Below are 20,221 nucleotides of genomic sequence, written 5' to 3' on the forward strand. Positions count from 1 at the left end.
TCAAGGCTGCAGTGAGCTATGATTGCACCACTGCACTCCAGTCTGGGCAACAGAGTGATATCCAGTCTCTAAAACAAAAAGGAAAAGAAAAGAAATTTGGTTATACTTACATGTTCATTCACTTTCTCATTTCCACATATTTGGGGTTTCCCACGTCTCTCTCCTTCTCTTCTTGATTCCTAACTGACATTGAAATCAGAGAATACATGCCATGTAATTTCAGTATTTTTAAGTTTTTAAGACATATATTATGGTTTAGTACCTGGTCTACCTTAAAGAATGTTCCAAGTGCATGGAAAGAATGTGTTCTGCTGTTGTTTGGTGAAGCATTCCATTGTTATCACTATATTTGACCCAGTTGGTTGATAATGTTGCTCAAGAGACCAGTATCCTACTAGTTGTTTATTTACATGTTCTATCAATTACTGACAGAAGAATGTTGAAATCTCCAGCTGTAATTGTTGATTTGTCTATTTCTCTTTTCAATTATGTTTCAATATTTGCTTCACATATCCTGTAGCTCATTGTCAGAAGCATTTATAGTTGTTTTCTCTCCCTACTGTATTCACCTTTCATCATAATAAAATACCTTTCTTTGTCTTTAGTAATGTTCTTTATATTAAAGTCTACTTCATCTGATTTTAATACAACCACTCAAGCCCTTGCATGTTTATATTTGTACAGTGTACATTTTTCTTTCCTTTTACTTTCAACCAATTTGTGCCTTTGAAATTAAAGTCCATCTTTTATAAGTGGCACATAGTTAGACCTTGATTTTTCATTCAGTCTGACAATGTCTGCCTTTTGATTAGAATGTTTGGCACATTCATATTTAATATGATTATTGACATGATTTAACTTAGGCCTGCCATTTGTTTTTTCTCTTCCGTTTTTGTCCTATTCTTCTTTTCCTACTTTAATTATGTTAAATATTTCTTAGTAAACAATTTTAACTTTTCCAACTATTAGTTATATTTATTTGCCTTCTTTATCTTTTTGGTGGTTGATTCCTGATGAAAACATACATCTTTAACATGATACAATATTATTCAAATTAATATTTACTTACTCCAAGTAAAACATAGAAATTTTGTGACAAGTTCAGTCATTCTTCCCACATTATATGATCACATGTATTACACATATATACAATATGAATCTCAAAATAGTCATATGTCTTATAAATTAAGAGAGCAAAATAAATACACACATGCGCGAACACACACACACACACTATTACCATTTCCACTTCTATCAATTCCTTCTCATAGATCTGATTTACTGTCTGATGTCATTTACCTTCTGCTTGAAGGACTTCTTGTAGCAACGTAACACAAGCATGTTACCAATAATTTATTTCAATGCTTTTTCTTTATCTGGAGATGTCTTCATTTTGTCCTCATTTATTTTAAGTCAAATTTTCTGAGGTATAATTTACATACATTCAATAATATCCTTTTTAGCTTCACAGTTCTGAGTTTTGATTGACAGAAATAGTCCCGTAACCATTTCCAAAATCAATATATAAAACACTTTATTACTTCCAAATTCTTCAATACCTCTTTGCAATAAATCTCTCTTCCCATTCCCAGGCCCTGGCAGTCATTGATCTATTTCTTGTTTCCATGGTTTCACCTTTTTTTAGAATGTCATATAAATTGAGTTGTTCACTACATAACCATTTGAGTATTGCTTATTTCACTTGACAAAATGGACTTGAAAATCCTCCATGTTGTTGGATTATCACAGGTCGTTTCATTTTATTACTATTATACATCGTATAGATGAAAATAGTTTGCCCATGCCCCTATTGATGGACATTTGGGTTGGTTTCCATTTTTGGCTCTTATGAATAGAATTGTTCTAAATCTTCACATACAGATTCTTGTGTGAACATAAGTTTTCATTTCCTTTGAGTAAACAATAGTAGTGGGATTGCTGGATCTTATTGCAAGCATGTGTTTAACTAAAAAATGGCCAACCTGGTTTCCACAATGATTGCATCTTTTGCATTCCTACAGAAATATGTGATCATTCCAATTTCCCTGTTTCCTTACCAGCACTTGGTTTTGTCAGGTGTTTTTTTTTTTTTCCATTTGCAAAGGTATGTAGGTCTACCTCATTTTACTTTGAATCGGGTTTTATCTAATTTCTAGTGATACGAGCACCTTTTCATCCATATATCTTCTTCTATATAGTGTCTACTTAAACTTTCGCACATTACCAAATGTTCATTTTTAATTGAGAAATGATAATCATATATATTTATGGTGTACAATGTAATGTTTTGAAATATACATACATTGTGGAATGATACATCATATCATTAGCGCAAAGTTAACATCAAGCTAGTCAACACGTCCAATATGTAAGAAACTCTCAAAATGTAATAATAAGAAAACAATCATATATATTCTGAATGCAGGTTTTTATCATATACATTTTTGAAAGAACTTTTCCCTGTCTATGGCTTGTCTTTTCATCTTAACAGGGTCTTTTAAAGAATAAAAATTTTCTATTAATTCAAATTTATCAACATTTTATTTTACAAAGCATGCTTTTTAGAATCATATTTAAAAATGTTTTACCTATGCCAAAGTCGCAATGATTGTCTTTTACGTATTATTCTACAAGTTTTATAGTTTTAGATTTTACATTTAAGTTTGTCATCTATTTTGAGTTAATTTCTGTATATGGGAGAAGGTAACGGTCAAGGCTCAGTTTTTTAACAGATGGATGTTCAGTTATTCCAGGACCATTTGTTGACAAGTCTATGCTTTCTTCATTGACTTGCCTTTATATCTTTGTCAAAAATCAATTGGCCATAAATATGTGGTCTATTTTAGGATTCTGTATTCTTTTTCAGTGATACATGTGCCTTTTGTAAATAAGACCACATTGTCTTCATTACTGAAGTTTTATAATAAATCTTAAAATCAGGTTGTATACGTACATACTTTATCTTTTTTCTTCTGTATCCATGTTGTTTTGAGTGTTCTAGTTATTTTGACTTATCAGCTGGTCAGCTTCTATAAAAATTGTGCTGAAATTTTGCTTGGACTTGCATTGAATCTATGGATCAACACGAGGATAATTGATACATTAAAATATGCAATATCTCAATTCAGAAGCATGACATATGTCTATGCATATTTAGGTCAAGAGTAGGCAAACTTTTTCTACAGAGGGCCAGAAAGCAGAAGGATGTGTCTGAAGTCCTTCTGCACTGTCCACCTGGAAGCTGTTTCTCAGCCCCACAAGTCCACTTTCCAAGGCCACTGTGCCTGGGCTGCCAGTCACCATAGGATTCGGGGACCAAGAGGGTGGTGTGCAATAGGAAACTGCTCCTTCCTCCTCCACAGATGTCAGAAAGGTTAGAACATCTGTGGAAAACTGAGACATCTGTACTGGCATACATGAATCTCTCCAGGAAGGCTGGAACAATTTACAAAGAAAAATCCTACACAGGAGGGGGCGAGCGAAGCCAGATTCCAAGCCAGACATTTCTCAGGATACACAGAGAAAGACCTAAGCTTTGCTCACAACCACTTCTTCATGGGCAGGCCTCGGTAGAAAAATACCTCCTTCCAAAAATTCTCGTACAGCCTTCCCCTTGTGACTCTCCTGCCTCTTGAAGAACATTATCACTACCCAGAGAGAATCACCTAACACACAAAACACCCCAGCCCATCAGTTGCTCCACCATCATGATGCATTTCCTGAACTTGAGTCATTCAGCCTAGGGTTCAGTACTGGCCAGATGCTGGTACTGGTCCTCAAACCTCCAGCTTTCATAGATGGTTTAACGGAAGAAACTCAGGCCTCCTCAGGATAAATATCAGGGTGGTATCTATTAGAGGGAGGTTAGGGTTGTTCCAACCTAAGTTGCAGGCGTACCCACTTTTTTGTTGTTGTTGTTTTGTTTTTGTTTTTTTTGAGACAGAGATTTACTTCGTTGTCCAGGTTGGAGTGCAGTGGCACCATCTCGACTCACTGCAACCTCCACCTTCTGGGTTCAAACTATTCTCCTGCCTCACCCTCCTGAATAGCTGGGACTACAGGCACGCACCACCACACCCAGCTAATTCTTGATTTTTTTTTTTCAGTAGAGACGGGGGTTTCACCATATTGGCCAGCCTGGTCTCGAACTCCTGACCTCATGATCTACCCACCTTGGCCTCCCAAAGAGCTGGGATTACAGGCGTGAGCCACTGTGCCCAGCAGGCGTACCCACTTCTATCATTGACATCCAACTGTGAGGGCAATATCACATGCACACACACGCACAAACACATGCACACACACACTCTCACACACACACACACACTCATGCACACACAGACTCATGCACACACACATGCACACACACACTCATGCACACACACACATGCACACACACACATGCACACACACACAGATGCAAACACACACTCATGCGCGCACACAGACTCTCATGCACAAACACACACACACAGACTCTCATGCACACACACACTTTTCTCCAAGGCAAACACTGATTCTCAAGGATAACATTAACTGCAGAGTGAAGAAGGAAATTCTAGCAATGTGAAATACTTCCTTCTCTGAAGTCATTAACTAATATCCATACGGGGCTTTGCAGCGTTAGGATTGGCTCCATGTCTACGGTGTGCAGATGTTCCCTTGTGTGCCCAAGAGACTCTATGAAAAGATCATTCTAATAATGGTTTCACTAAATTTTTATCCAAGGGTCTTTGCTCTCCATAGTCATAATCTTAGAAAAGAAAAAGGTGTGACCCTTTATTCCAGTTAAAAATGTGACATCATAACAGCACCTAAATTCCACCTGAAAATATTACTTGATAGATTGCACTCAGCTGCTTGGGGGGTGGGGGGTGGTGTTTCTTATACATCTGTGCATGTGTTTTTAAACTGTGTTGTTTTTTTAAAACTCTCTGGTTAACAGAGCAGCTTAAAAACACATCCTAATAAGTATTTTTTTCATTCTAAAGCACTACAAATATTCCAACAAACCAGTTAATAGCTCTAAGTCTTTTGCTGTTCTGAAAGAATTTATAACTCAAGGCAAAGGAACAGTATATTATTTGTTTCATTTCAAGATTAAAAAAAAAAATAAGCCTGAATTCTCCCCTTCTGAAAATCCCCTGATTTATGGCTAACACTGTTTCAAATCAAATCAAACAACCCCAGCTGTGAAGTCAGTGTCTAAAGGAAAATGATTTAACTCAGAAGAGAAATAAAAATGGAAAAAGATGATTTTATGCTTCCTCCCAGTGTTGGGTGGTTGACATTTGTATCTTAGTAACAGGGAGGGTCTGGAGTCTGGAGTCTGAGGTCTGCAGTGGTGGTGTCATCCAAGAAAACCACACATTTAACTTAGTCCTTGCTTCTGGGTCTTTGCAAGCAAGTGGATGAGCAAGTCATTTAATGATGTGAACCTGAATCTCCTTGCATTTCACCCTCTAGCAATTTATATCACATTTTATTTGGCTTAGAAATAGTTATCTAAAACAGTGGGATTGTTTATCTTTCTCATTTTTCTTCAGATATGGGTGCTTCAAAATTACTTCAATAATTACATTACATTCATTTATCTGAATTTATTAGTTAATAATTATGGTTTAAATGTCTTTTGACGTCTCACTGTGAGTTAAGAGCTATAGTCTAATAAAGAAGCAGGGGGTGCATCCTATTTCTCTCTATTCTCAGGTATAAAGGCTAACAAAGCCAACATAAATAAATAAATTACAATGCACACTTTTGAAGACTGCCCTATTAGAGCAAAAATCTAGCTGCTTTTGTAGTTGCATGAATCTGGCATCCCCCAAACCCTTCAGCATTTTCAATATTACTATCATAAAATTCCTTACCTAGTGTCTCTTGGTATCGGTAACTTTCTGTCTATTGAGTTTGTCATTTTATAATTAAGCATCAGTTCTTCCAGGATTCCTCCTGCTTCTACTGAGAAAATCAGGTTATCTAGGATTCCCAGAATCCACCAATAATAAAACATCCAAAATAAAACAAATAAATTAAAAATCTACATTGAAATGGCAAATGCTTTGGAAGCCATAAGCTGAACTTCCATTCCATGGTACGCCTCAAGAATAGAGTCGTGATCAATGTTCTGATCTGTAGGGATCTGACTGGTTATGGGACCTCCAAAAATAAAATAAATGCTTCCGCCTAAGGTTATTGCTCTGCCTGCAAAATCAGAAAAACTAATCTGGCAAGTGGGTCTAGTCCTAACTCAAGTTGTCTTCCCGGGATTCACAGTCTTTGTCCAGTTCTCGGAGCTAAGTCAGTTTTAGACACAGAGTCCTTATGGAGGGGGAGGTCAGCTTCCTTGAGGAAGAGCCCTGTAGTGTGGCTATTTATGCCAAGCAGGGAAGTAAGTGTAAGGAGACTTTGGCAAGTCCTCATGGGAGAATCACAGAACAGACCCTTAGGCTTTGGGAGTAAAGCCATGTTCTCTTATGCTAACATTAATTTTCTATTTGAAAAGCAACTTCTTGCTTGATTTCAAGATCTGGTAAAGATAGAATGATCACCGTGGATCCCTGAGTGACCACATAACTCAAACTGTTCTTCATTAGTTGGATGTTATCTGACCCACAGAACCATTAAAAATGGGATGTTCACAGCAGCGTTCCATTATAACATGGAAATGGCATCTACACTCTATCAACTGTCCATTGCTACACGCTTCTGCTGATTTTGCCTGGGCTCACAAGGGTATGGTGGGATTCACTGGGAGCCATTGGTGTAACAATGTACCATGTGTCCATATAAGATGGGTCCAATCAGACCTGGAAAGTATGAGAAATCTGCTTAAGCAAGTGGCCAAAACTACTATAATAGTTGACACTTCTCTTCGTCTCTTTTCTATCAACCACATTTATGACCTCACCAATCTTTTAGTCCTCCCCTAACCCAATGATTCATATGCTTCCCACATACAAAATACACTCACCCCCTCCAAAGGCCTCTAGAGTTTCATGCAATCATGTCATCAGACTTACAGTCTCTTTATCGTTATTCAGGTTTAGACAAGACTTTTCGATATCAGTAACTCTTTGTTTCTTTTCTTTCTTTCTTTCTTTTCTTTTTCTTCTTTTCTTTCTTTTTTTTTTCTTGAGACAGGGTCTCACTGTCACCCAGGCTGGAGAGCAGTGATGCCATAATGGCTCACTGCAAACTCAGCCTCAAACTTCTGGGCTCAGGCAGTATTCCTGCTTCATCCTCCTGAGTAGCTGGGACCACAGGTGTGCACCACCACGCCTGGCTAATTTTTTGTTAAATTTGTTGTAGAGGCAAAGTTTTGCTGTGTTGTCCAGGCTGGTCTCAAACTCCTAGCCTCAAGTAATCCTCCTGCCTCGGCCTCCTAAATTGCTGGGATTATTGGTGTGTATCAATAACTCTTAATCTAGAGATATGTGAACTAAAAAGCCAAATTATCTGTCCCCACATATAGAACACACAATGTTGAGACAAGAACAGGGTAATTGCAGTCAATGGTCCCACTTAAAAAAGAAAGTAATGATAGGCATACAGTAGTCACTGGCCCATAGCAATTCTGAAATACACCCAGAAAGATCTTGTCATGTACCTCCAAGGATCCTGAAGTGTTCCATGATTAAGGCTTAATTCTGCTCCCTAACAATTGCTTGTGGTTCTTGGCTCCTTCCTCTTAAAGATCTCAGCTTTGCTCTGTGAGAGCTTTTTCCTTCCCATAAGCAGTGTCTTGCAGTTGGATGTGAGCAGTTCTTCCTGCCTGTTTCCTGCCACAGAAAGTCAGGGAACCAAAGCCTCTTTGAATTTTGATTTGATCCTGTCTCTTTCAGTCCAAGTTGGTAAATCCCTTTAAAGACATTGTGAGCTATTTATAGAATGTTTGCAGTTCACCTCATGTCCCAATCTAAAAACCATCATTTCTTTCAAGACAGATCACTCTACTTTGTGCCTCACCTAGAACTTCTGGAGGACAATTCCCTGAAGATTCTTTAAAGTGCTTTTTTCTAGCTGAGGAAGTAACCAGGCACCATCTTAAATCTTCAGAGATCTTGCAGCCATGTCCTTCATCTGATCCTTATGCTGTGACTATTTTTTAGTTTGAGCCTTTCTCCTGCTCCCCCGACACATAGACTATCTTTCAATGCTTTAGCTCAGCAAACTTCTTGCTCTGAGGTATAAAACCCAGGGCAGGCTGCTTTCTGGGGCCCCTCAGCTGCAGTGTGAAGGCTGCTAGAAGGCTGTTGTAGACTGCATTTTGCTGTCAGGTGCAAAGAGCTGCCTGGCCCAAAGTCATGCCCTTGCCCAACTGATGGACATCCAGTGGCTGAGCTGGTGGAGGCAATTTGGAACCAAATCAGGACAACTCTAATGGGCCATTTTAGCTCAGAGCTCCCAGTGAGATCAGCCAAGGCAAGGGTCCTGTGCCTAGTCCTACTTCATTTCTATCCCTTCCAAAGGTGTTGACCCCACAAACATGACATCCTTTAGAAACGTCCCTAATAACCATTAAGCACACAAAACTTCATCTCAGAGTCTGCTTCCCAACGAATTTCTACAACACCATTTTTCAGATAAAATTATAAGGCAGAAAATTCCTGCCTTAACCCATCACTTGGCATGGGTGCTGGGGACTGAGACTGCCTAAGTATTTGCATCTGGCTTAAGATCACCAAGGCTGACCTGGAATTTGGAACTGGACTCTGAACTGTATTTCTAAGAGGGCAGGTAGATAACGTCCTACCAAGAGAACTATGGAAGCTTGGGAATGCGGGGCAGGAGCTTCACTTCTGCTGATAGCAGACAAGATCCAGTAGGTTATTAATTGCTTGTTGTCCAGGGTAGCTATAGGAGGTGACTCACAGAGAGTTCCAATAACACACAAAAGAAGGAATTTTATCTCATTCTCTCCACCTCATATGTCCTCTTTCCTTAAAAATTTCAGTAGAAAATAAAGAATCTAGGCATTTTAGCAAATGAATGGGAAAGAGCACCGTACCAATTTAATTCACTTATTTTGGCCTTCAATGTTTTTGTTGTGCAGATGTCATGTTAATTAGAATTAATTCCAGTAAGAGGTAAAGGAAGATTAACTAGGTTTCATTTATGCAATTTTTGTAATTGTCACCTCCCATGGTCTTTTGAAATATTATATTCAAAGCTATTATAATTTTCTAAATTGCATTTTAATACATTTTTGGGGAGAAGACTTTGATTTAAAAGGATATGCCTGCTAAACAATGAACTAATAAAACATCATATAAGAAAGAATCTATCAAATAGTCTTCTGACTGCACTTATTTATCAAGCCATGAAATTAAAATAAAAATACATGATTTCAAGACATTCATAAGTATTTATGACAAGATTAGTAGAAATGGTGAATGTCATTTTAAAGTGTTAGCATCGGCAAATCTGTGTGGGTCTGCAAGATCGTCAATTCTTGCCTTCTCAGAAGAAAGAATTCGACTGAGGGGCATAAGGCAGAGTGAGAGTCTGAGGCAAGTTTTAGAGCAGGAGTGAAAGTGTATTAAAAAGTTTTACAGCAGGAACAAAAGGAAGTAAAGTACACTTGGGAGAGGGCCAAGTGGGCTACTTGTGGGATCGAGTGCAGCGTTTGACCTTTGACTTGGGGTTTTATGCGTTGGCATACTTCCAGGGTGTTGTGTGTCTTCTACTCTGATTCTTCTCTTGAGGTGCACTGTTTGCATGTGCTGTGGCCTGCCAGCACTTGGGAGGGGTCACATGTTCAGTGTTTACTAGAGTTGTATGCATGCTCACTTGAGACGTTCTTGCCTTACCAGCCAAGTGTTCCTAGAAGAAGATTAGGTACCACTTAAACTGTGCCATTTTGCATTAGTCCACATGCTTGAGCCCACTCACCTAACTCCTGAGATGTCATCAGGAAGCTGCTGATCACCAGTTTCAGGTGTTTCTGTCTCTTGGGAGAACGCGTCTCCTGGTGCCAGCTGTGACCAATTATTATTGTAGATGGACAGTTTGACAACTGCCTGACCATCACCTGATGGCCTCCTGACATGCCTGGTGGGAAAGGTCCTCTTCTGCCCTGCTCATGTCTATCTACCTACTCTAACAAAAATAAGGAAAAGTGTATCAAGGGAAAAGGGCATAACCCAATAATTGTTCTAAATTATCCTAAAGTTCTAAAGACTAGCCCCAAAATGCCTCAGAGCTAAAACCCCTCTGAAACCCCCTCCTTAGCAAAAATTCTTAACTTTTTACACCTGTATTTATTAAGAATTACGATGTATTTCTTAATACATCTCCAAATTTATAATCAATCAAACAAGGAAATACCGACAGCTGTTTACAGATATTCCCTAAACAAGAGCCATGAATGAAGTCCATTTGAAGCGGCTGCTGCTGTCTGTGGTATATACCCTGGGGTTCACTGTCACGCACTGAGAAAGAATTCAGGACACAGACACATGTGGGTGGGTTAAGGAGCAGAAAGTTTAACAGAAGAAAGGAGAGAGGAGGGGAAAGCAGCTCCTTATGAGCAAGAGATATGTGGAAAACGAAGAAGGTAGAGGATAGCAGCAGATTTTATAGGCAGGCTGGAGAAGGTAGTGTCTGAGTTACAGAAGGCTCACAGATTTGTTCAATTAGGTATGACGTCTACATAGTGTGCAGGGAAGGCTAGGTGCCCCACCCTAATCTTCTTATGCAAATAGACTTTCCAGTTGATTGGCACCATCTTGTCTGCTCCTTTACAGTACAGGTGGCTAGCAGAGAAGGGAAGATGGGACCGCCATCTTGAATATCTTTAGTGCTTAGTTCCTGCCAGCATTCACCTGTGCAAGCTCCCAGCTTGCAGGCTGCTCTGTTAGAAAATTAGCTGGGGCTGCTTTTCATTAAAAAGAAAAGCCTTACCAAGGACTCCCATACCCTTACTATCTGCCTAAGTAATTGCTTCTTAACTCCTATACCACATTCAGTACACTGGAAGTAGAAATGTAAAACAGAATAATTTTAACACTTATCTCTTGATACTCTTTAAAATGTCCTTTTATAGACAAAATAAATTTTTTAAAATTTATATTCCCATCTCTGCATTTTAAATATGTTGTTTATCTGTGGTGGGGGTTTTTGTGGAGAAAGCAGGCAGGGGAGTGAAATGGAAGACATAAGTCTCTTAAACCCACAACAGCTACGGTCTTAAATCTAAAACAAGTACGGCCCAAGGGTGGGGACCAAAAACCCCCAACCATCTTAGTTCTGGTTTCAGCTGTCCAAGGCAAGGCCAGATCTACACATGGGCCAAGAAGATAGAATGGTTTATAAATTGCTGCAGTCAATGATGGAGAAAAACAAGATTACCCAAACAAATGACACCTGTCAAGATAATTCAGTTTGTTAATTTTACTAGCTAATAATCCTCCGTTACAGCTTTATATATGGGAGACAAACCAGTCTCACCTGTATGACATAATCAATCAATTATAAAAGTCACTATGTGAGCTTTGGAGTACTGAAAGATCTCCCCCAGGCTTTGCCTTCACCTGAAATCATAAAATAGATATATAAGTGAGATTTCAGACAAGCTAAACACAATGTAGTTTGAGAGACTGGGCTCTCAGGAGCTCAGAGGAGCCACAATTTGCAGCTCTGAAGCATAGCTCGCCTGATTTTCAGATGTGGCTGTAGGCTCTTAGTTACACCCGTGCAGATCACTTTATCTGAACTCTAGGGAATAAATGAATGAATTCAGTTAAGCCAATTGCTCTTGTCTCTGGCATTAATCAAATCCCGGGCCATGCTAATAGGATCCATCTCATTCAACACAAGCTCTTACTCCATTCACTAAGTGCTGTTGCCCACAATACCCTGGCAGCTGTTTCAAGTTAGGGGAGTTTTCAAAGTATCTGAAGGGGACAAATAGGTTACTTCTAATTCTTGACTTTCTTATTTAGTCTAGTATTTGGTAAGAAATGTACTTTGTGAAATCACTCTACTGGTAAAAGTATATATCACCAAAATTAGCAGGCATACCCATAGCAGGTTCACAGATTAAACAGAATGCCCTTTACACAACTATAGTCAATATGGGTTGTTCTTTTAATGTTCTAAGGCTGTGTCCACTGAAATCCTGCATCTTGCATTTGTATTCCTGGTCTCTCAGGGATCGTTTGGTTCTGTTGTTCTTTATTTCTAACACTGTCACTAGATCCAGCAGGCACTGTGGAGCACGTATTACACATACTACACATATTACACATACTCATATCTTCTGTATATGGGATATATGACTCAGAAGTAATAGTAAGTCACATTACAACCTCTTAGGGAAAATCAACAGCAAATATAAGCTCACAGGCTGTGTGTAAGGTTGACTTGTACATGACTTTGGATGCAAATTGACACAAACACCTCTCCATATTACAGTCATTTTTAGAGGGCGGGCAACATTCTTGGGGGGACCTGAATTGCTAGGTAATTAAAATGTATGTATGTAGAATAAAATAATCTTGGAAATAAGAGATTTCCATAAGCGTTCTCTCTAAAATAAGGTCACGTTCTTTTGAGGTAGAGATTCTGTGCCTTGTGGAAGGAAAGCCACTTCCTAAAGCAGCACAAGAATAGCCAGTTACTGAAAGGGCCATTATAAAATTACTAGCCAATGGTATTTGCTGCTCTTACAATTTGTTAATGCATTCATCCCTAGGAAAAAGATAGCATAAAAGAGAGTTCTGTTCATAGGTAGAAGCAGTTTGTGGGAAGGCTTTGGAAATGGAGAACCATTGTTTTTGATGACCACAAGAAAAAGAGAGGGTGCAAGAGGGCAGCACTATGAAGGGCCCCTGGAATAACAGCACAAAGCAAGTTAGATTCAAAGAGTGGAGTAGACCTTTGTCTAAGGGGCTTATCCTGACAAATTCAACTTTGAAGGCAGCCCGGGTCATTCTTGGAAGAGGCCATTCTTTGTCTCCAGTGACCCCAGAGACACCATATAAAGGTGGGGTGATGATGCCGCAGCCGGGACCAGGTCCCAGTTGCGGTGGACAAGACAGAAGGAACTGGATGGGGCAGCAGGCTGGGGCGCCACCAGGTACAAGCAAAGCCCAGGGATACGGCCCCTCCTCTCCGTCCCGGCTGCTCGCTGCGCCCCCTCCGGGCCGTGCAGGCTCTGGCTCCAGCGCCAGGGCTGCCTCTTATGTATTTCAGCCCGGTGGGAGGCAGTGCCCAGAGCCTCTTTTTCCTTATCTCACAAAACGCTAAAAGCCAAGCCCCTACAACCAGCAGACAAAACTGCTCCCCGAGCTTCGGCTCTTTCCTGCTTTCCAGGCGTGTCTCCGGGAATAACTTACTTAGTGGCACGGGGAGAAAGGTGGGGACTGGGGGGTCGGGAGTCGAAACCCAAAAGATTCCCCCAGCATGGAGCACCCACGTTTCCAGTGTCATGTTGGAGAGGCGGGGGATGCTCGTTGGTTTGTGCCTAGCCCATCCCCACCAAGCCCGGTCCTCGGCGCGCTGAGACGCTAGCGGGGGTGGGCGTCTCTGGGTCTCTGGCTCTGTCCTGCCCGCCCCCGCCCCTTCCTCCCGGACCGCGCCGGCGCTGTGCGGCCTTTTCCCCAGCACGCGGCGCTGCGCTCGCTTTTATCTTGGAGCCGCGTCGCTTCGTGCGCTGCCAGCGGGGTTGAGCCAGTCGGCTGGAATTGAGTAGCATTCATTGAATCTGCGGATTTCATGACGTCTCTCTGCGTGGTCCATCACTTTTCTCCTAACCGGGGATTTTTTTTTTTACTTCTGCCACTCTTATCTTTCCCCGCTTCATTCCACCCAGTCTCCCTCCCCCGTCCCTGCCCAAACGCGTGCCCCTCCGCCCCTCCTTTGGCCCGGGTGCCCAGCCCTGCTCTCCGTGCTCGGCCAGAGGGAGCCAGTCCGGAGACGGCCGCACCTGGCTGGAGAGGCTGGGCGGGCGGAGGGGTGGAGATCCGCGGGCGCCGGGAAGCCGGACCTGGAGCAGGAGCAGCTGCGAGCAGAATGGAGTCTCCTAACAGCCTCTCGGGGCTGATGTGAAATTTGACCACCTGATTCCAGTTTTTTCTTTTCCTTTTCTTTTTTGCATTTCCTTCCCTCGCCATCTGTCGTGTAGTGAATTGTTCAGTCTTGCTCCGTTTCGAGAGAGGAGATCATGATTGAGTGAAGCCACCCCGTCCGCAGCCAGGTAAGTGGTGCGCTGAGCTGATCGCAAGCGAGGAGCTGGCGTCCACCTGCGCGAGGCGTTCCGTGCTCTCCGGTCCCCGCTTCCCCGCGTCCCCTTCCCCAGCTGCGCCGTCGCCCCAGGCATCTCCAGTCTCATGAGAAACATTGTACCCAAGTCAGCCGAAAGGCGAGGGAGAAGCCGGTTACATAACAGAAGGGGAATCTGTTTCATACGGTTTTCATTAGCGACTGAAACTCGCACGGGGGGCGGGGGGAGGAGGGGTCTGCATCCTTGGGCTCGCAGAAACCCAGTCAGTTATTGCCGACATCATTGCAACATCCGCTGGCGAAGACTAAATGCACTGATTAACTGGCAGGGGCGGCTTGTGGTGTAGTCATTTACAGTTGGGAAAAGCCTATGTCTTTGTGGAAGGCAGTCTTCTTGTTCTGCTTTGCATGGAGAGGAGAGAACACGAGAGGGAGGAAAAGTGAGGGTTGGGGACAAACATGCGGAGAATGGGAAACAGAATACTGTAACTCCTAACTGTTCTCTATCCGTAAAACCGAAGATGTGATATGATGACTAAAAACAGTGAATAGGAAGATCTCCCTAGGAGTAAACTGAATTATTTTGTAATTGGAAGGGAAGAAAAGACGCTTTAGATAAAATGAGATGTGTGTGGCATATAGAGGACTGGGTGGCTGTGGATATTTGCTTCCCTGTGGATATATTTTCATTTTCATCAAGACATTAAGCTTGGATTAGTTTTTAAGTGAAATAACATCAGTATTCCCAAAACCCAATAAAAGCCCAGTGGATCCACAGGTACATCTGTTGTACTAGGTGCAACATGGAGAGATTCTCAGGGGAAAAATATATCTTAATAGAAACAGTCACAGAGATAGGGTGAGGTTAGTGGAAAAACAAAATACCAGAATTTTCCAAAGAATTCCGCCTCCAAATAAAAAAGGAAGAGAAAAAAACAAAAAAACAACTCCAGTGTTTGGGAGTTGGAGATGTATTATATGTTTAGAGTGTTTCCCAACTGCTGTTATCCAAAGTCTGTCGGTCCCGAGGAGCCCCACGGTACAGGGGGCAATGCCACATCCTGCTAGCCCTGTTCCCTGCCTGCCTTTCTTGTGCTGAAAAAAACCGGAGAAGGGTGATGCCCAGGAACTGCTTAGGGAGAAAAAAAGGGCTTGCTACAGTCAGGGCTGAGCTAACTGAGCTTCGCCCATTTTGCCTGGAGAAAAAGAAAGAGCTTAAGTCTCCATGGCGACCCAGGTGGGAGGGGAGACCGCAGCTCCAGTTACAGGGGAAAAAAATTGGACAAAACTTTCCCGGCTCCAGGCAAAGGAATAAGCCAGCCGCGTGCCCTGTGGTGGGTCCCAGGGCATCGGTTGTGCCCAACTCCCTGACGGCGACGCTCGAGAGGGTGCCCAGAGCTGGTCGGTGTCCCTCAAACCTCCCGAAAGTTGCCCGGGGGCCGCCGAGGTGGTGGTTCCCGAGCGGGTTCCGGATTCAGCACCAAGGCCAGAGCCCAGGCGCCGCGGGTGCAGCCTCACAGGTCTGCAGCCCCCAGCGAACGGTACCCACTTCTTGGTCGCTGGAAGTCAATCACTTTCTATAAAGAAACGAGTCTTTGGCTCGTGCAGAATCTGGATATCAAATTACCCACGGAATTACGTGAGGCAAAGAAGCTTGCAAATCATCCATTTTATGCATGGCGGTGCATCGGGGGAACTATTCAGAATCAAGAACACTGGGACAGGGAAAGACCTGAGCTGAACTGAGAGTGGAGACAGGATTCCGTCCTCAGGGGGAGAAAAAGGACGTGCGCGCTCACAGACAGACACAGACACAGACAGACAGACAGACAGACACACACACACACACACACACTCTCACTCACTCACTCTCTGATCCGTCCCTGACGAGGGTTGCTAGTTTCAGCTGAGTCCCTTTGGCTGTCAAAAGCATGCATCCCTTGCCCTCTCATGCTTCTCTTTAACTTTTTGTTGGGCATAGATGGCAGAAGGGAGCTGTGGAAGCACCGTGGTCAGCGAGAGGCCAGCCAACCAAGTTCGCTTGTTCGTTCGTGCTTTCTTCTCTTCTTCTTCTTTTTTTTTTTTTTTTTTTTTTTTTTTTTTGAGATGGCGTCTGGCTCTGTCACCCAGGCTAGAGTGCAGTGGCTCTATCTTGGCTAACTGCACATTCTGCCTCCTGGTTTCAAGCAATTCTCCTGCCTCAGCCTCCTGAGTAGCTGGGATTACAGGTGCGCACCACCACGCCCAGCTAATTTTTGTATTTTTAGTAGAGACGGGGTTTCACCATATTGGTCAGGCTGGTCTCGAACTCCTGACCTTGTGATCCACCTGCCTCTGCCTCCCAGAGTGCTGGGATTACAGGCGTGAGCCACCGTGTCCGGCCCAACGAAGTTCTTTCTAAGGGTCCTGGGACTCAAGAGGGTGGAGAAATAGTTTCCTCTCAGTCTAGACCTGGAAGAAATCAAAACGACACTGGTGAGCTCCTGAAAAGGAGAGAGAGTGTATTAGCAAGATGAGAGCCAGTGATCACATATTCAAGCCTGTGTGTGAGCAAGGTGGCTACATTTCCTAGGTTGCAGGCATAAAAAACCGAGAAACCGAGAGGAGTCACTTCTTTTAATACAAACAAGGAACAAACTGCAGGAAGGGAGGATTTATTACCATTCAAGTTCCATTTCAACATTCATACAGGGAAAACAGGTAAGTCCATCAAGCCCTTCTGCTCTCACTTTACCAACAGCTGGTCTTTGCCCTGCTCTTATCCTTTGTAGTAGGTCCCCCACCACCACCACTGTACTGATATGAAGAGGAAAAATAATACAGGAAGGTGACAGTCATATTTTATATGGAATGCCTGTAAGATTGCCATCCAGGTGTTACAAGGTACAATTTGAATTGCAGAGCCCAGTCAAGGTTTGGCAACTGGTTGGAAATGTTGATAATTCTTCACCAGTATCCTTGGCTGCTTTCCTGTTTTGTGGATGCACTTGTGTATGAGGTCTTGAGCTGGTTCTGGTTTGTTATTTTTAATGGTAAACAAGATATGATCCTGGTTTTCCTTGCTGGGCTTTCCAAGTGTGACATGTTGTTTCTAAAGATATTGCATGCTGAGCACTCAGGATGTGGTTAAAGCCGTGTATTTATACCTTCTAGTCTTTTCAAATGATTGCTAGTGAAGACAGAGCAATCTATTTCAAACCTAAGCAAAAGGATGAGTTATTACACTATTTCTTACATTTCAGTTCCTGATAGGTATTGACAAGTTTATCCGTAATTTCATTTATGAAAGGGTTGCTACCTAAAGTAGACAGAAGAAGTGATGCATGGAGTATTAAACAAAGCAGCTGTTCCCTGGGCTTTGTTCCGTCTGATATTATCAGCAGAAGGGAAGTAGACATTCATTATGAGGATGAAGCTATACAAGAATATGGACTGTTAGATAAACAAAGTAAAGTATTTCTGAGTTCTAAAGTTCAATTTCTCTTTTAAATTAAAAAGGGGGGGGGTGGTGTCAATAATCTAGGTATATGAAATTACTCAGTCAATAATCTTTACTTCTGGTAGATTCCGTGCTCACATATTCAGTTCTTATGCACCGAACTATGATTTGCTTTCTTCTTATGTGGCTAATTGATGAACAAAGTGTCACTATGCCCTTTGCAGTCAATAGCATACTCAAAACTAATTGGTTTACTCATTTCAAATAAGATTTGCTAAGGAGAGCAACTTGTGAAAATTTGCCCCCATTTACTTGGTTCCATTTTGCTATTTAAAAAAAATCATTTTGATACCTCATCTAGGTATTGTCTAAACATTGGTATGTAGTGTTTTTCTTTGTGTGACACAGGTCTTTATTTAATACATAGGACTTACATGAACTGTTTCCCTTGTGAACAGAGAAGGACTTTTAATTCAGTCTCGTATTCCTCCCTATCATCTCAGTCTACCTCTACTTTATAGGGAAAAAAATTACAATAGTTATTTAAGAAGTGATAGAAAAAAATTCACTGGAGATTAAAAATAAAATACCCTTATGGAATCTTAACCCCATTCACGGATTTTCACAGGTAGAAAATGTGCTGTCCTCAAAGGTTTAGTGTTGACCATGTAAACCTTAATGAAAACAAGATAAATCCTCTTTATGAAAAGGCAGGCAGATAAGGTGAAGCTCTTCTCTTTTTCACCAGTTCTTCCTTTATCAAATGATATGTAAGTAATATGGAAATAGACCAGAGATAGGCAGAAAAGGAGGAAGGAAGAAAGTGAGGGGAAAAGGCAGTTCCTTATTGCTACCAGCTTTAAAGTGATAATACTTTTCGAAGTAAGGTTGGTTTTTCTAAATTCATTGTATTAGAACTTTAAGTTTGGTGGAATTAAGATGTTTAAATTCAGTTAATTTGGATGTATAGCTTATTGAGATGGCATTTATTGTGTTTTCACTTTATCTTCAATAATTGACATTTAAGTACCAAAAGATAATTGCTTCATTCTGGAGTTTTACAAAATTATTAAATTTGGTAATACCAGTAAGGGGTAAATTGGCAGTTAAGTTGAAAAATCATCAAAACACTTTTGTTGAATTAGAGTTTTCTTTTTAATTGTAGTAAAAGTGTTTGGAGAGATAGAAAAATAAAATGTAGCTGTTTAGGATAAAAATGCATTTTAAATGATTATTTCTAGAAATAATTAGGCTCCAGTAAAAAGAAGAGATAATCACAATTGCAGTTAGTGCTCTAATGGTATTCTGAATTTCCTCTGGCAGAGGACTAGAATATACATATACTTGCTATCATTTTAATAACTTTAAATAATAGTGAATTTATTTTTCTCAAAGAGCAGTCTCATCATTAAAAGAATAGTCTGCATCCTCTCTAAACTGTAGCTTGGATCTAACCACACCTGCTAATCAATTGGAAATATTCATTTATTTATTTGTTACCAAATTGAATTATTGTTTACACAAACCTCAGAGAATGATTTTGTGCAGGGTGCAATGTTCGAATTGTCATTCAGATCTGTATTTTATCTGGAATGCAGTAAGGCCATCGATCGATTTTCCCAATTACAATGTGTAAAATTAATCCTAAATTTTAACCAAGTGACTTTTTAATTTATGTCTATACAAATGTATCCAAGTCAGATTAAACCCATTCTCTCCTTGAGTCTCATGTTTCTCATTTTTTTCTGTATGGCTGTGCTTAGGACCAGGAATCATACAGTACTGGTGATTCTTTTAGTGAATAGATTTTGGCTAACATGCATCACTGATCTTATTCCCAGTCACAGAGATGTGGTTTCCGATACGAAATCCTTATAAAAGGAACCAGAAAGTGCATTGGTAACTAAAAAGATCTATGTCCTTGCCAACAACTGTTCTGGTGGACTAAATCTGAAGGTAGTGTATGCAATGTGAGAGACATATCTATAAATTAAGCTTAAATACTGTAGCAGTTTCCTCTTTAAACTTACAGACATCTACTTTTTTCTTATCCATTGATTTTTTTAGTGATGCTCTAAATTCCTCTTGTATCATCTAGCAGGAACTTGTGCAAGTTTGACAACGTGCTTGGTAGGCCGTATTGCTCCGTGATTAAGACCACAGGCTCTGGTGTTTCTCGCTAACTGAATCTGCATCAAGGTCTAGGTGTATCTGTCACTATTTGCTAAGTTTGGTGCAGTAACAGCAACCCCAGCATCTCAGTGGCTTACAAAACAAAGGTGTATTATTCCCTGGAGCTCTGTGCCTCTGCTGGTCAGCTGTGGCTCTGCCCCCTGTGTCTTCTTCATTCTGGAATTCAAGATCAAGAATCAGTCTGATCTGGAATGCTCCATCCCAGTATCAGAGGAAAAGGAGACTCCCAAGTTAAGCAATGGCCCTTAACATTCCTGCTCACATATGGCACAAGTTATCCACTCACATTCCATTGGTCAGACAATTCACATGTCACACCAGTACCAATGATCAATGGGAAGGAGATGTATATTTCTCCCACAG

At 41.3% G+C, this 20,221-nt stretch overlaps 1 protein-coding gene across 2 annotated transcripts in view; it reads left to right on the forward strand.

Annotated features, from left to right (window-relative positions):
* Positions 1 to 13,637: 13,637 nt before the first annotated feature.
* KCNJ6 (potassium inwardly rectifying channel subfamily J member 6) overlaps positions 13,638 to 20,221 on the forward strand; it is a 308,832-nt gene continuing 302,248 nt past the window's right edge. Inside the window, exon 1 of one of the 2 annotated variants that reach the window (XM_023189489.2) lies at positions 13,638 to 14,200. The gene's annotated coding sequence lies outside the window, so the exon portion shown is untranslated. Of the gene's footprint in view, positions 14,201 to 16,793; positions 16,927 to 20,221 lie in introns of those variants that run through there. The other variant, XM_023189497.1, reaches the window with a different exon arrangement.

This window comes from Piliocolobus tephrosceles, chromosome 19, assembly GCF_002776525.5.
Source record: "Piliocolobus tephrosceles isolate RC106 chromosome 19, ASM277652v3, whole genome shotgun sequence".
Lineage (NCBI taxonomy): Eukaryota > Metazoa > Chordata > Mammalia > Primates > Cercopithecidae > Piliocolobus > Piliocolobus tephrosceles.